Consider the following 19,005-nt stretch of genomic DNA (forward strand, 5'->3'; position numbering starts at 1 on the left):
GTGCAAGATTTTCATCACCCTCCTTTCCCCTTGAAGAAGACACCCCAGTTGAGGATGAAGCAGCTTGAGAATCCATGACCGATTGGTTTTGTGAGAAAGGTATGGCTAATGCAGAGGAAGCTGATGGAGTAGGAAAAGTCTGAATCTGAGCTTGCAGAGTAGTGAATGATTGACCTGCAGAAGGAAGAGAAAAGGATGAAAGAGCATTGTTAGTAGAGATGCCAAGGTTTGCAGCTGAGTATGAGTTCACATGGTTGATCTCTCGCTGCTTGTCATCAATATCACAAGCTTTGATGACAACCATCACTTCAGCAAGAGTGAGACGGCTAAGGTCCTTGGTCTTCTTGATCACAACTACATTCATGTCCCAAGATTTTGGGAGACCATTCAGTAGCTTCTTGTTTATATCTGACTTTGTATAAAAAATTCCAGCTACAGTCATTTCAGTATTGAGAGTTGTGAACCGCTGCAGCTGTGCTTCAAGAGTCTCTCCAGGAACATAGTTGAACATATTGAATCGTTGTCGCAGCAGATCTTGGCGACTCTCCCGCATGTCTTCGTTCCCCTCATATACCTCAATTAGGGCTTCCCACAAAGCCTTAGTAGAGGTATACTCCCTGAAACCTTAAGCAATATCAGGAGATAGGGCATCGTCAAAGTGGCCAAAGCCTTCTCCTGCTCTTCCACTTTCTCGAAGTCCTCATCAATGTAGTTTTCTATCTTCTTGTCAACCACTTGCCCTGCAACTATAGTGGTTATTTTGACTGGATCCTTGATTATACATTTCCAGATATTAAAGTCTTTCATTTTTATGTATTTCTCAATTTTGTACTTCCATTCTGGGAAGCCTTCAGCAGATAGGAGTCTAGGAATCCTGGTGGTCGTGCCCATTAGTGAATCAAGCACTTGGTGGTTTGTTTAACTTTGAGAATCCATTTTTTTATAATTTAATTAATGTGAAACAGAAATTAAATTAATTATGATTAAATTAAATTATGGTCAAACACAGTTTACAGGTCAAACACAGTTTACTGCCGTAAACTATGTTTACGGTCAAGATATAGTTTACGGCCGTAAACTCTGAGTTTACGGTCGTAAGAGGTTCACTGTCTGAAGCTTACGGTCCAAGAGTAAATAGTTTTCGGTTGATGAATATTCCTTATTCACGGTTCAAGAATTCGATTTTACGGTTCAAGAATTTTCAAGAGTTTGCGGCCGTAAACAGTGATTACGGCCGTAAGCTCAGGCCGAAAACTTGAATATTGTAGCTTTTTGACGGGACTAAAAACCCTTTTCGCAACAGTTACAAACTTTCGTCTCAAATCAATGAAAACTCGCTCCAAGATCGATTGTAGAGTGCCTTTGACGCTGGTTATGCTCTGATACCAATTGTAAGGTCATGAGAATGGATCTTTTACCAGTGATCAAAAGCAAACACAATCACAGAAACAATAGTAATAGTAGAATAGAAAAAGAATCAAGCTTGCACACGTTCTATTGCAGAAAACGTGTGGTACAACTCGATATACGACTGTGAACAACTAGGCATCAACAACAAAACACGACTGGCTAACCCTCTATATATAGGGGACTACGACCGTGAACAGTTTACGACCGCAAGGTTTTTACGGCCGTAAACTCATTACAGACTCGTAAACAACTACCAAACCCACCAAAATACTCTATCTATACACAACCACTATTACAATGCAAAGCCTAGACCAAACCACTAATTGGGCCTTTCATTTTAAAAATCATCCACACATGTATCTACGCGCAGCACGTAGCGTGCACCTTGACAACTCGATATAGATGATGTGGCACCGTGAGAGAGAGAGACACATGTCAGTTCCAATGTATTTCACGTGCAACTTGCACGTTGTGCACTGTACGACGTGCTCTCCAAAATTTTCTATAAATAGCAAGCTTCGATAGAGCATTTCTCACACCTTCAAAATCACAATTCTCTCTCTCTCTCTCTCTCTCTCTCTCTCTCTCGATTCGCGCGTTCCAGACTTTCAACTCTACCCTACATCAACGGTTTCGTGCATCAATGGTGAGTACATGGCCCTACTTTATAGTTTTCACATATTTTACAGGGGGGTGGGGGCGGATATGTGTTATATCAAAACTATTTTTCATATTTATTACTAACTGTATATCATTAGTTATATAATTACGCTTTGGACATTAGGATAATATTATGCCTAGTAGAAACCATGCTCAACTTTTATGGGTAATATTATGCCTAGATGTTACACTGACTCAACGAACAAAATTTATACCCCGTCGTTATGCTGATAAAACATTTAGGGGAAACTTTTTTTACCTAGCTGTTACGCTAGCCAACCTATAGCCACCCTTTGGATAACTTTGTACCTAGTGGTTACATTGCCCAAATACTCGACTAAACTGAATGCTATAATATATATATATATATATATATATATATATATATATATATATATATATATATATAGGATTAAGGTATATATATGTATAATAAGTAACTTGTATAAATGCAACAAAGAAAAACAACATGATCGACTAGTAGAGGGAACTGGAGCCCCACACAAACAAGTGTTCGATGAAACACAATTCACCCCCTAGCTAAATAACCTTTTGCTAGCCCCATCCTATAATCGTTAAATATTAAGTGAGTGGGAATGATATTTATAGATCTATATGGGATTGACACTCCCACCTGTGGTTGCTACCCACAAACTGACGATTAAGCGTCCTCATTTTTGGGGATTATTTTACACTAGCCATAGCTCGATTATATGAACTCATCATAACACTGCTAAACTTAAACTACTACTCTTTAAGGGACGCGTCAAAAGGAGCAGTAGCATAAGTACGTTAAAATAGATGAAGAATACTAGGATGGTATTTCTATAAAGTGACTATAAGAAACCAACTATACAAGATTCTAAGGAATAAAACACAAGAAAAATAGGAAACCATAATATACATTTTTCTTATTGATAAACAAAGATCCATATCTCAAATGTAGGTGCTAAACTATCAAAACTACTACTAGAATAACTCTAAGAAAACAGTTCGACATACACAAACCCACTAACACGACTTTAGGAGTACAATAAACGTTGACATAACAAATTTGATTAAAATTTTAAGGTATACAAAACCTGTGAACTCACGAACATTATGTTGACCATTCAAACTACATGTATTCCTAGGAAATCGATCGAAATAGAAGATCTTACAATAATCACTATGTAATAAATTGATGTCCTTGTGTAATACAACAATTGATAAATGGAAGTGATATTTATGTTATAAAGGTATTTACTAATTCAAGTGTATTCTTTAACTGTGAACCGACATCCTAACATCGTGCCGCCCGACGTTACTGCCACTGACCGGGGGTGTGTGTGACACGACGCCCACACCAAATATCTTGAGGATTACTGATGACCACCAAGTGAAGGTGGAGGCTTCAGTGGTGAAAAGCATGGCATTCCAGTTGACAGTCGATGAGGCTCGAGTGGCACCAAATGTGGTTAACAGTATGTATCTTTACCATGTCTTTTACTACCTTCCTTGTTTATGCTTATGTTTTATCTGATCATGTACAAGGTCGTTTTTAGTCAATAGTATGACTGATCATGTTCTGTTCGATTCAGGTGCTACTCAATCGTTTGTGTCTCTTACAATTAGAAATAAGTTTAGAGACATCCCACGGGATTTGGATTATCCGTTGGAAGTGGAGATGATCGATGATCATTCAATAAGTGCTTCGAGAGTTCATTAGGGTATGTGTTATGAATATGTTATGCGAAAGATATTCGATTAATTTGGTTATGATTCATTTACGAGGGTCGAACGTTATTTTGGGTATGGACTGGTTGGGCCCCAATGGGATATGATTGATTATGAGCACCATTTGGTGAGATTTCGAACCCTAAGTGGTAGCGAACTGGTTATTCCTGGCGAGGGTGTTCAGCATGAACTAGCAGTCTGCTCGGTTGTGACGGCTAAGTGGTATTTTCAATATGGGTGCTCCATATTCCTAGATTATGTGGTTTATACACGAGTGGATGGTAAGAAGATTGTGGATGACATGTCCATCATTCAGGAATTCCATGATGTGTTCCTTGAGAATTTTTCGGGAGTGCCTTCTAAGAGGCAGGTTGATTTTTAGATTGACCGAGCAGTTCACCTTGGGAGCACCGTTCCTGTTATTGAAAAAGAAGGATGGTTCACACGAGATGTGTATTGACTACCGGTAGTTGGACATGATAACGATGAAGAACTGTTATCCACTTCTAATGATAGACGACTTGATTGATCTTCTTCAGGATGCATCTTGGTTCTCCAATATTGATTTGAGATTGGTTTATCGTCAGATTAGGGTCAGATATGAGGATGTACAGAAGACGACCTTCAGGACCCGTTATGGTCATTACAAGTTTGTGGTGATGCCATTTAGGCTTACCAACACACTGACAAACATTCATAAATCTCATGAACTTGGTGTGTAGGCCGATGTTGGATCGGTTAGTGATAGTGTTCATTGATGACATCTTGGTCTATTCTAAGACCGATGAACAACATGGGGAACATTTGTGGGAGGCTCTTGAAACCTTGAAAAGGGAGAGGCTTGATGCCAAGTTCTCCAAATGTGAGTTCTGGTTGTGCGAGGTGCAGTTTTTGGGGCACGTCATCAACCAAAAGGGTATATTGGTCGATCCAGCCAAGATTGAGGCAATGTTGCAGTGGGAGGTTCCGAGGACACCGTCTGAGGTTCAGATTTTCCTTGGGTTAGCAGGGTATTACATGAGATTCATTCAGGATTTCTCCAATATTGTTGTTCCTTTAAGCCGCCTAATGAAGAAGAATGTTACTTTCCGGTGTGGGCATGATTAGTAGAAAACTTTGAGACTTTGAGGTAGAGGTTGTGTGAGGCTACGATTTTGATCTTTCCCGAGGGTATGGATGATTTTGTGGTTTATTGCGATTCACTCAAGAAAGTAAGGGTTTTTTTGACATTTTTAGGTTTTAGTTATCTATTTATTAGATGTTCAAATTTTGAGACTAAAATTAGGGTTTTAGTTATTAGATGCACACCTATTTGAGACTAAAGTTATGATTTTAGTTACCTAGTTATTAGTTGTTCAAATTTTAAGGAAAGTAAAGTAACAATTAAGGATATTAGGAAAACCCTATAAATTTTCGAAAAAAGTGAGGAAAGGGATTTTTTGAAAAACCCTAGAGGGCTAGGATTTTTTAAATCCCTGGTTTCTTTAAGGGTTTTCACTAATGTTCAAATTATAGAACAAGCTTTAGGCTTTGATACCATTTTTGAGTTTTCCAGATTACTTCTATGTACTCGTGTGATTTCATATAACTAATTATGGGTACATGCAACCAAGAAACTCTATGGCTTTTCACATAATAGCAACATATTTTAAAACTTCTTAATAACCCGATAGAAATAAAAATCATAAAGGCTTAAATCACATACCTATTACTATTATCATAAATAACAATGTACTTTCAAGAACCCTTCTTGGAATGCTAGCCCCAATAATGTGGAAGCCTCTAATGTGTCATACCTAAACCCTAGGAAACTGTAGGAACAAAATTAGGGAGAGGAGAAAGGAGAATTTTGAAAATCTCTTGAAATTATGCAGGTTTCTTAAGCCTTCTAAAGGTACTTATTTATAGGTGTGGGAAAACCCTAATTTGAATTCAAGATAATAATATTATATTTTAATTCAAATTACTTCCATATACACTAAAAGGAGGCTTCTAAGAACCCTAAGGAAGGTTCCCAAACCGTCCCTACTAGGGAGGTTCTAGAATGCCTCATTTTTCAACTTTTGAACAATTGCATTCTAGCCATTATACCTATTAATTAATTCTAATTAATCCAGGCCAATTAACTAAATTAGTTCTTAATAATTCTTAATTAATTACTTACTATTTTTACTTAAAATATTAATCAAATAATATATTAATAATCTTTTACCTCTCTTAATATCAATCCAAGCTATTTCCTGGTTATGAGGGAAACCTAAAAAGAATTTTACTATTATTCACTCAACATACCAATTTAGTTACGACTTTAGAGACTTTAATCCAACATTATCTCACTTAGATAAGTTGTCAAATATAATTGCAAGTATAACTCTCTGAATAATAGGTAAAGAGTGCATTCCAAGCCACAACCAAACTCTAACTAACAGAAGTTGGCCCTCAGATAAGTGATCACATATTCCTTCATTCTATAAGATATCATATGGATATGAGACATTAATACAAATAAATCTCATAGTCTAAGATTATGTTTCTCGATTTTCTATTTCTAAAGACTAAATTTTGACTACTAATTGAACACATCAATAAGTTCAAGCTCGGCCAAGCACTACAGATGTCGACAACAAATCATCGAGGGGCCCAAAGATATTCCTTTGCTAAATAGCCAAAGTAACGAATAATCGTTAACTATATAATCATACATTTCACTCATCATATCATACATGGAAATACACTTTATGTCATCCAGTTACAGATGTGTTAATTCAAAAGAATGTACAATAGACTTGAAAAATATGACTTATTTATCTCCATTTGAAGAATAGAAGATATTATTGTCGTATAATTACTCATGTTTTGAATCCATGAAGTAATGTCTAAGCGCGGGTTTAACCAATACTTAAAATCCCTATTTTCCAAGTACTCATGAATATTGCAGCAATCCCCACGATAGTCTTAAATCAATACCTACTCCCAAAAGTATGACTAACTGTGGCATTTCGAATAACTTAATATTCAAGAAGTAACATGTAAAATGAAACATAATAATAAACTAATTATTTTATGGTATCATACTCTTTGAATATAAATAATTCCCCATTATTTAATCACCATAACAATTGCATATTTATCTATTGTATAAATGTTTCAACTAAACTTGTCAACATTTCTCATGCCAATGATTTTAGCATGCATATCATGATTTCCTTTGGTCATCACTATTGTGAACGGATCATCAAAAATATTTCCATTTCACAACTAGTTCTCCATCCTCAACCCTTTTCTTGGATGTAGTGGATTTTCCTCTTTCTATGCATTGACCTTCTGTGATCTTAAAAATCATTAGTCAACACGACTTCACTTTCATGGAATATATCTAACGGAAATTTGTTAATAAAAAAAACTCCAAGGTCAACTACGAAACTTTCTAGTCCAGATACGCTCCTTGGATGCTTCACTTGACTAAAGTAATTCAACTCATGTTGTTGAGTCTACCACCATCTCCTACATGAAACGTTTTCACGTTACTGCACTATAATTTAAAATGAATGTTATTTAGACTATGACTCATAATTATCTCTAAAAATTCATATCACTATAACTCTTCTCAATCATGTTCTCTACTGTATACCAGCAACCAATTCTTGGCATCTTTCAATACCTCAGAATGTTCTTGACAGTTGTCCTATGATTTAGTCGAACCAATTTCTGATACAATCTCATGATGTTGAAAACATACGAGACATCAAAATAAGCACAAGTCATATCATTCTTGATCGATCCTATATCTGAAGCATATGAGACTCGACTCATCCTATCATTTTCATGATTCGTACGAAGGGCCTTTGAGACTAACTCAACTCCTTAATATGTAGCATATGTACAATTCCTTTGGAATTTTCCATGTTGAAACCATTCAACATATTGTCCTTTGACTGAATCTTAATTAAACATTTTGTTTTATATTTTCAAATAATAAGACCAAGTATCATCGTCATTCTCCCATGTCCATCATAGTGAAATAACTCCTTAGCTTTTACACCTTGTAACTTAAGGATAATGTTTCCAATGAGTAGTATTGTCATCAACATTCAACACCAGAAAGACAATGACACTCCAACTAGCTTTGAGATATACTCAAGACTCATTTGGACTTCCAGAAACACAACACTCTTTGACTTTCACATGGAAGAACAGATTCCTTGCTACACGATGCTTTCTTACATCTACGAATAGACTTCTCAAGATTACACACCTTATTAGGATACTCTATATGTCGAAATCCTTTCAAGATGTGTCATACACGCCTTCAAAAGTTTCTAATTAAGTAAAGTCATTTAAACATCCACTTTACCATATCTTATATCAAAGAATGCAACAATGGTAAGATATAACCAAGCGTCCCCTTTCTCAACTACTTATGAGAATGTTTCCTTATAATCAATTTCTTGAGTTTAAGAGAAGCCTATACTTGGTTATCCTACATGGACTGAATTTCTCTATCCTTAGAATCTTCAAATGGTAGCCATATTGTCCACTATTGTTTCCGTGTATCTATTAGGCTTGTCCAAATTGATCAATGTTTTATCACTAATCAACGTATTTCCTTCCACAATTCGATGAAACTCATAAGAGTGGAAGATGCACTAACTCTACTAGATCTATGAAGAGATAAGGCAATGTACTATGAATCAAATGGTTTCCAACCTCGGGTTCCGAACGAGTACCAACTAGGGATGAGCAATTTGTCCTAAATCCCGATCCTGTAGCAGTATTATACCAGAATCGGTACCGAACCGTACAGAATTTAAAAATATGGGACGGTACTCGGTACTCAAAATACATGAAATTAAGGAATCGGTACTGGTACTAGTACCGAAAACTGGTACCATTCTCGGTACCAAAACCAGTGATATTAATTCGGTTCAGTACTCGGGATTGAATTTCAATCAAATTCGGTTTTTCGGGAACCAGGAATAGTATGTGTTGGTACAGGTTCCGTCCCACGCTCATCCCTATTACCAACTATAGGTTCGTGGGCTGGAATGATGTTGCCCCCTCATTCATAGCCACCACAAACATCATGTGGGAGTCGAGAGCTGTTGCAGTAGAATTGGCACTGCTTGGTACTAATTCCTGAATGACGCCGCAGGGTACTTATACTTTTCACAGTCGGAGTAGCAAAAGTGGAGTCACAGGGTTAGTGTTTCAGGTGGAAGTCATGAGCCACTTAGAGCATTCGATTGGCCATGCACACAAGTAGTGAACGGTGTGTCTCTCTTGGGTTACGTAGTACTAAGGGACACTTTTCTATCAAATGGTTGGATAGATAAAATAAAAGGTTGAATAAATTACAAAAGGTTTGTTGCATATAAAAGGTTGAATATATAAAAAAAAGTTTGGTTTTATATTAAAAGGTTAAATATGTAGCAAAAGGTTGGTTATTAATGAAAAGAAGATGTTAAGTATAAAACATGAATGATCGAATAGATTCAAACAGGTAAAGAATCAAAAACACAGAAAGATGATCAATTTGTGTCGAATGATTAATATCACAGCCTTAGAAGATCTCAATGAAGAACTGCTACTGTAAAGGTTGTGTAGGGTTTACAAGATTGACGATTACAAGATACGGTGCATGCATGCACTTTAAATAGTAAAACCATAATAATAAATAAACGGGTGGACAGGCCCGACCCGGTATACAAAAAATGGACTAAACATTTAATACTCAATAACGCAACATATATGAGCTAACAATCTCCCCCTTTACGTTCATTAAGGCAGGAGACTTTCACTGTGGAGTTCGCTTCTAAACTTCAAAAAGTTTCGGAATGATGCTCAGCAAGGCCTTGCGAACCTGGATATACCAAACGATCATATCGGAGAAACACTTCTTATCTCCTTTACAATTCACTTTGCATTTATCCACGAACTCCAAGGTGTATTGCAGGCAAGAAGTGGAGTAAAGATGCTTATCAGCAAAACAGAAACTAACTTTATGGAAATCAGCATTTGTTCTTTCTTTGAGTTGAAAAGCCATGAACCAGCCTTCCTTTCATATTTTCCCTAGCTTCATTTTGTCAAAATCTTTTGGAACTTCCTGGGGGAAATAGTCGGCCTCTTTCCTAGAACAGTTGCAATCTCAACATCCATTTTGCCAATCTCTTGAATGTACAAAAATAACATTCGTTTGAGATGAGCAACAACGGGTTTATACTTTTGTTCATCCTTGAGAAACATATTGAGCAGCAAAATCCAATCATATGAGTTCAAGAAAGGTAGATCGACAAGTGTGAATTTACATACCTAACTCGTAGAACCTCTAGCAACCTTAAAGCGAGCATTTGGGAATCTATTAGTTTTGATTGGACATGAAACCTTTACAACTGTTATCTTTTTCGCACTCCAGGTTTAATACTAAGACTTCATGTGCTTTAAGTAGAAGGAGAAGAGCATATGGTCAGTACCGTTGTCAGTCAAAGGAACATTCACAAATTTCATGACGCTACGAAACTTGAAGGCTTTCAGTGTTATTGGAAGATCAAGTTGCAAATCTTCTGTGTTCTGCAAGTTGAAATATGCAACAAGCTCTAACCAATATTGGCTTGGATTGTCTATAGCCTCATTCATAACTCGATGCAAAGTCCACAATGGAAATAAAAGCTTCATGCTGTCACACCCCCAAACCAGACGGCGGAAACGTCCGAGGGCTATTGTGACTCAATTGAATACCATCACAATGAATATACATGAAACACAACATCATTCATCACCATGCATTGAATTAATACAATCGGTATTGTTTACATTTATTACATTGTTTCAAAACATTACACTTCCAAAACGTAAATTGTTCGATACTAATTAAACAAACAACATGACATCACTGGGTACATTTTTCCTTCGAATTTACCTGTTACCTGAGAATACAAGTATTTTGGAAAACGTCAACATATGAAATGTTGGTGAGTTCATAAGTAATGTTTGAAACACAATGTTTTGTATTATTTTGAAAAACCACCAGAAAATCCGATATTTTCTGAAAAGATTATTGCAAGTAAGAAAAAGTGTGAAGATCCGTAAGTATGCTTGTTTATTTCTACAAGTGTGAAAAATTGTTTGACTTGGTATGCATCACGTAGGTGTAAGTGTTGAAATCCCTAGGAAAACCCGATGTTTTCCTAATACTTTAAATTACGCGTTTTATATATTGTTATTGATGGGTTTTGGTCATAAGACATCCTATGTGCTCATACAAACCCTAATGCTTGGATCTAGGTTTCTCTATTGTACATGCTTGCTATCCAAGACTATAAACCCTAATTCTAGAATATGGAAATCGATATTAACATATAATTAGGTTTATGATATTACCTTGATTGTTATGTAGTAATAACAATCCCAATTCCTCCTTGAATTGACTTTGGAAGGCTTAGAATCACAAGTGTCACTCCTCTAATGGCTTACAAACACCAAGAGCAAATGGAGAAGGTATAAGGAGAGAGGAGAGGTATAAGAATTCGTTTCTAGGACCTCTTGGGAAGGCATGGACGAATTCATAAGCCTTAGGGGTCTTTATATAGGTGTAGAGATTAGGGTTTTAGTCCTTATCCTTATCTAGTTGCTTGCCCATCAAGTAACCATAAGATAAGCCTTGAAAACCCTTATCCTAGTCGAATTCTAAGGCCTTATCACCTTAAATTCGTCCAACCTATTAATAAGATAATCCTTACCTTATTTTGTAACTATCACATAATTACAATTCAGCCCCTCTAGTTTAATTAATTACACTTGATCACAAAATTAATTCTTAATTAATTATTGACCAATATTAATTAAACAAATATGATTTCTCCTTTAATATATTATTCTTATAACATATTAATAAATCATAATAACCTCTCTCTCTAGTTATTTCTCCAATCAAGTTGCTTTGGTGAAGGAAACCCAAAAGGACCATGCACCATCGGGTCAAGTACATACCAAAATAGTTATGGACTTAGACACTAATCCAACAGTCTCCCACTTGGATAAGTCTAACAACTATTATGCGTATGACTTCAGATCCTGATCTGCAATCGTAGCTTTCCAAAGCCGTTGTCAACTCTGATCCTATCAGATACACGTGTCCTTAGATAAGGGATCATATATTCCTCCATTCTAGATATCATATGAGATATGATTTCAAATCAATCTCTTTGTACTATATCTCGATTCCGATTTATGACGACTGACTAATTGAACAAATCAAATTAGCTTATGTCTAATACTCTTTGCTTATGTCTAATACTCTTTTAGACAATCCACACACCAATTCACGACAGTCTTCATTCATATCTACTTCCAACATATGAACGACTATGGCCCATTCGAATAATTCGATTATTCTTAATAAATTCAATTATTCTGGAAGTCAAAACATGCAAATGTGAAAAACAAGAATAATACTAATCCCATATGGCCTCAAACCTTTGAGTATAAATAAAACTCCTTGATGTGTATGAAACCAACTAGTTTTAATCCTACTAACTTAGACACAAAATAAACACACGAAAGGCAGTGTACCTATCGATTAGTAATATAGTTCAAGCAAGTAGGGTATCGAACACTGGGAACGGTAAACAATTAAAAGAAATGCTAATATTATCTAAATAAAACAAGTAATAGAAAGGGGGTTTCTCTAGTTTTGCAAGACTAGAAACTTAAACAATGAACTAAAACTTAAACTAAGAAACTAAGAGCTAAGCAAATAAAAATCAACTAAATTCAATAATAAAGAGGACTTCTGTTTTGTTCGACTCCTTTGTTCCCATGGATGATTTCAATGTATCAGATTAATTCTTCATTGGCTACCGACTAAGATGATTAGTTTCATGTTCGCTATTACTAATCCTTAGGAAACAAATTAACTCAAGCAGTGGCCAGCTGTCTAAATTAACGGATTTCCTAGTTATTAATTCGGGTTAAATAAGACTTGTAATGGTTAATTAAATTGGCCCTTCAATTAACCTCTTGCTGATGTTCATCAAAGAAGCTCACACATTAACTTACCTATCTTCTAGTTAATTCTAGTTTCACATTCGTTATTCCTAGACATACAACTATGTGGTCACAATAAATCATATGAAATTAATAACTAAGAGATGTTCATACAACTTAATTACTAATTTATTAACAGAAGAATAGTTATTGTTAACACATAAGGTTCTTTAACAAGCTTAATAAAACATAATCACCAATTAAAATTAATCCTAATCAAATAATCAATCCATGTTCACAAAATTGTCTACCCTAACAGAAGAATAAGTTTTTAGCTCATGATTGCAGTAAACATAAACTCAAAAACGAAATCAAAGTATGTAAACATGATTCAAATCAAAAAGTTACTAAGAATAAACCAAACTTGTCTTGATTCTCTTCACAATTGAATGCAGGGTTGATTCTTCAGTTCCTCACGACCTAGCAGCACTTCCAATCGTTTCTCAGCCTCCTAGGGTTTCTCTCTATGCCAGGGTATCGATCTGAAAGTCCCTTTATATAGATTTTCACAAAACAGAGGCTACTCGGCGAGTCCAGTGATCTACTCGGCGAGTCCGTCACTTAAAACCCGAGTACGGCAAGTCAGCGCGTCCAGAATCGCGAAAGTTCGATACAACTCGCCGAGTAATCGACCCCACTCGCCGAGTACGTCCGAAATTTTGTCTAGTTTTCAGAACATTTTGAATCTCATTAATCGGAGTTACGGTTCATGAGATATGGCCAAAACACTGACGAGGGGTCAAGCTGTCCAGCAACGTCCTTCTTTTTTCAAAATCCAAGATCCAAGCGTCCAATCGTCAGTTCCGCTTCCTTTTCCATCCAAGCATGTCTTTGTTGCTGAAAAATGAAATTATAAACTAATTAAGCACCTTTGGTTCATTATTTGAGATAAAATTAACATAAAGTATTAAGATAATGCATGAATTTTATAACAAAATATGCCCATATCAAAATACCCCACACTTGACTTTTGCTTGCCCCCAAGCAAAACTGAATTTTAGTACACTAATATTACATAAGACAATCCCAATCGAACCCAGCCATTATGCCAAGACCGCCACGCATGCATTTGTGTCTAAAATTTTTCCTAAAGACCTCCCATACTCCAAATACTCACAATCCTCATAAACACTTGCCCTACTCATCCCGAACTATGCTCATTTTATGCAACCCTCCGAATCCATCCTCAGAAAACCTCTTACCCTCAAGGTATTTTTAATTGAGCAAACCAAGCATACATAATCTATAATTACAACTTTTCGATACCACTATGGAGCTCTTTTGAATTCTTCACTTCCTTTAATAAGTTGATCTTTGATCTCTTTGAATTCACCACCTTGTTGTTTGATTTTTTGTATCTTCAACTTTTTGAATCTTTAGAATTTTGATCTTCTAATTTCATACTTAACTTTGATGCTCCAAAAATTCCTCAACTTTTCTTGTAATTCTCTCTCTTTTTTTAACATGTAACTCACTTTTTTTTTCACTCAAATCCCTACATGCATAAGCAGGGGCGCTCAATCTCAACCTTTATTTTCTAACGATAACAATCTTCCTGGATACATTTCAGGTTTAGGCTGCTAAACATATTGCATCCCTCGGGCTGAGCAGGGTCGTGTTTTTGTCCCATGATTTCACTGGAATAAGGAAGCCACAAATGCACTAGAACGTAAATAGGCTCAACTAAACATTTGGGTTATCATGCAATTATCAACACAATTCTAACATGGAATCCTAATTTTACATTTACCAAAATTTTCTAATTCAGATCCTAAATCCTAAGTAATACTTTTGGTATGCAAAATTTTTAAAATTAGCCTAAATTAAGATTCTAAGTTTTCTATTTATGCGACCAACCCCCTACCCCACACTTATTTTATGCAATGCCCTCATTGCATATTATGCATGGTAAAAACATAAAAAGAAAATAAAGAGGGAATTGGAACAAACTCCCCTGGGATAGCAGTGGATAGGTTGATCACTTCCTTTCCAGCTACAATTCAATTGACTGTAGACACGGGAACAGCTCATCCATGCCTTGGGTGTCAAATTTCGTGTGGGTAACTCCAAATACTCGGAAAAACAGTGTAAAATCTTCAGGAATTAATATGGAAAGAATAGATAGTCAAGTGGTACTCTAATCAGCATCAAATCAGCAGCCCTTTCAACATGAAACCAAACGACTCGTCGAGTATATACCAGACTCGTCGAGTTACTTCGGGAAATCTTCGCATTTGTGAGAATTAAGGGCGACTCGTCGAGTCAGCTTAGTGCACTCGACGAGTTGGTCGCTGAATGAAAATAATAGCATTATGCATCTGATCCAGCTTCCAATAAAGTCTCTATACTTTCTATTCACTTCTAGACTCCCTTGCCAACATTTCTAAGGACCGGACTCAATACTTCAACTCTAACGCTCCCTCTTTCTTGACTCTCTTTCTCACTTTGATTCTATAACTCTAAACCCCTTTTGAAGCTAGCACTCCTAATTCAATTCTGAAAAATTGTCAAAGCATTCAAACATCAAATAAACATCAAAAGCAAGTTTTAAAAACATCAAACAAACCAAATAAAAAAAAAACAAACACAAAAAAAAAAAATTGAAAATTGTTCAATAAAAATGCAAAGAACTCAATCCTCCTCATCATCATCATCTTGCCCTGCTCCACTTCCTCCAGCACCACTTCGTCTTGCACTTATCACCTCTTCCCATGATGGAATGTATGGAAAGTTACACCATCAATGTGCAGTATGTTGAAGTGGTCGAAAAGTCGTATATGTGATTGGTTGCTAAAATTCAAGCTCCGCGCCATTTGGTCTTGTAGTCGCCTCATCTCCACATTGTACCAATCCATTGGTACTTCTTCGTTCTCAACTGGAATCACCGGCGGCTCTTCCTCAACATCCCGCTCTCTCCTCGATCTAACCCTCCTCCCCGGTGCTTCAGGACCAACAACCGGATCATCATTCGGGATGGCATAATGGCCACCACCATAATCATCAATAATCCTCGCTCTCCGGAAAAGAATTGGATTGAACGGGGGTGTAGGGATCATCGTCATGAAATTCCACGCACCGCGGTTCATCAACCCGAATGAGTTGGCTAACCGGGTGATAAACATCCCACCATTGATTCGGGAAGTTTTGCGATCCTTGACCGCACCCTCCGAGAGATATGAAGCTAGACACCAAGGAATGTTGCAAAAAACGCCGGGTGTAATAATGCTCCATAAATAAAAGACATCAAGGTTAGACACCTTGTCATCATCTTTCCTTTGGTTGATGGTGGATGAAATGAGACGATGAATGAGGCGGTGTGTTGGGGATCGAATGCTCCCTTCCTGTGCCGACTTCGGAATATAGACCTTGTTACCAATTGTATTCCACCAGCCCGTACTCGTAACTCCTTCGGGAAACACCATATGGGTTTGTGCCAAAAAGGCTCGAAAGATGGGTGTTGAGACCAAGGGCTGATCATAAACCCCTAATCGACAGGCAAGATCCATCACAGAGCATTGACGAAATTCTCCCCCGAGGCAGAAACTGAAGCTTGACGGGTGATAAACATCCACTCCCCCGATGAAAGATACCGTGGAGAAGAACTCCAAACAAAGCTCCAAATAAACCGGCTCTTGAATACGGAAGACCCGGCTCCACCCGTCGCAAATCATTGTTTCGCCTTCATGGTGAAACTCCTTTACAAGATAAGGAGCTAACTCCTCCTCATAGCGAACACTCTGCAACCAATCCCAATATATCCAGTTGGGCACATAGATATCTTTCTTCTTTATGTCAGCCAACTTCTTCTTCCATTTCCGCAATGTCGAAGCGGACTCGATTTGTGGGAAGTTTAGCCACGGAAAATCCCCTTGGTGGCCACTGGAACTTTGCCCCCTTCTAAACATGATTTCTGCAAAACAAATACACAAAACCCAGAAAACACAGAGTATAATTAAAAAAAAACATCTCGCATATGTTCCCCAACTCGACTCGTCGAGTCCAAGTACGACTCGGCGAGTCGCACGAACTGCACGAGTCAGTCGGCGGGTCGATGAAAATTAGACCATGAAACCTGGAAATCGCGTCAAGGGTTTTGTCTAGGCATACATTATTAAGGTATTAACGCCAGAATAAGCTTTCAAAACAACATAATTCATGAAAAATCAAAACCCTAGAAATTTACTACTTTTCAAAAATGGGTTTTTTTGATGCAATTACTAGCATAGATGGCCTTATAATCAGGTTCTTAACAGAAAACAAGAAAAAATTTGTTACCTTTTGTGATGAAACTTGAGAAATTTGAAGAAAACTTGAAGAACAAAGATGAATGCTTGAGAGAAAGTTGAGAGAGAGGCGCACGGCGAGTGTGTATGTGAAAGAAACTAATTCTTAGGGTTAAAACCCTAGTTACCGGTTGTAAAAATAATTTCAAAATTATTTTTTTTCTGTAAATAATACCGACTCGTCGAGTCAGGGTCAGACTCGGCGAGTCTGGTCGCGATGTCAAAATTTTCTAAAATCCATATCGACTCGTCGAGTCGTGGTGAGACTCGGCGGGTCTTTTGCAAAAATTCATAAAAATTTTCATTTATCTAAAAAAAATTCACCCCACACTTAGCCCATGCACACTCTCAAGCAGACATGTCTGAAGAATTGGAGAATTAACAATCTAAAAACGAAAGAAAAATTTCAAACAAAACTAAAAAGTAAAAGAAAGCAAACTCTAAATAACGGGTTGCCTCCCACCAAGCGCTTCTTTTTAAGGATTCGTTAGCTAGACTACTTCCCATCTATGTTTCGTCATCCTCGAGCATCGTAAACGCACGCCTAACTTTTTGTGGTTTCTACTTGGTCTTGTAAGCGTGAATCTTCTTCTTGTAAGCCCTTTTCAATGCATCTCTTTTCTTTTTCACAGCATCACCCTCAGCGGCTTGGGCTTCCCTTTTCCTCTTTTTCTTCTTTCCCCTATTCTTTTTCACCTTCTCTTGCACCTCCTTCTCTTTAAATGTAATTACTTCATATTTCATGATGGTTCGTGCTTTAGGTTTAGTAGTGAATGGTTGATCAGCTTCCACCCTCCTCTCCTTTGTCTCTTCATCCTTTCCTGTGCTCAACCCATCTTCAAACGAAATCGTATCAAGACATGCTACATCGGCGTATTGAACTTTTCTTCCCTTTCCTCCTTCTGTTGTTTGTTCTTCTAAAGAATCATGAATAATATCTAAATTCAAGGTATATGAAGAACTAGTAACAAACAGGTCTAAGTCAGCCAAGTCTTTGTCAAATTCGACTGGACTCGTCGAGTCCATTAGAGTGACTCGGCGAGTCTGATCGGGTTCCATCAATTCTTGGGTGTTTTCTGAGTTGGCTCCTTCCAGTAGCTTTTCTAACTCTTCCAAGTCCTTGTTAACATCTACATCTTCTTCAGAGTGTATCAAAAACTTGGTTGGATCTTCTTTTAGCAAAAGTTCAAGCTCTTTTTGTAATATCTCATCATCCAATTGGATAAATGAGATGTCTTCATTCTTTTCTTCTCCTTGCTTGGCTTCTAGAATAGCTTTAAACATTACAGATTCATCACCCACCCTTAAGGTCAATGTAGACTCACATATATCAATTAAAGCACACGCGGTGTTCAAGAATGATCTCCCCAAAATAATTAGAATTTCAGGGTCTTCTTCCATATCAACTACCACGAAGTCTACTGGGAAAATAAACTTGTCAACTTTTATAAGGAGATCCTCACAAACGCCTTGTGGATGAATTATCGTCTTGTCCGCCAAATGGATCTTCATATTCACCGGCCTTGGTTCTGGTAAATTCAACTTCTTAAAGTATGACAAAGGCATCAGATTGATGCTTGCCCCCGAATCTGTTAATGCTCGGGTGGAAACTTCATTACCAAATTGGCACGGAATTACAATATTTCCCGGATCACCCTTCTTTTCAGGTAGCTCACTCATCAATATTTCCGCGACTTCAGCCAAATCTTTCCTAGCAGCAAAAAGGCCCTTAAGCAGGTTGAAGTACTTAGGTGTTTGGAGCATTGTTTCCACAAATTGCACATTAACTTGTAAAGCTTTAACATGCGTCATGAAGGTTCTGTATGCTTCTACTTTTTCTGCAGGCATGGATTTTGTTGGATATGGTAGAGGAGGATTATAAGGCTTCAAAGAA

Source organism: Lactuca serriola, chromosome 5 (assembly GCF_051521515.1).
Source record: "Lactuca serriola cultivar US96UC23 chromosome 5, Lser_US96UC23_V15, whole genome shotgun sequence".
In the NCBI taxonomy this organism is placed as follows: Eukaryota; Viridiplantae; Streptophyta; class Magnoliopsida; order Asterales; family Asteraceae; genus Lactuca; species Lactuca serriola.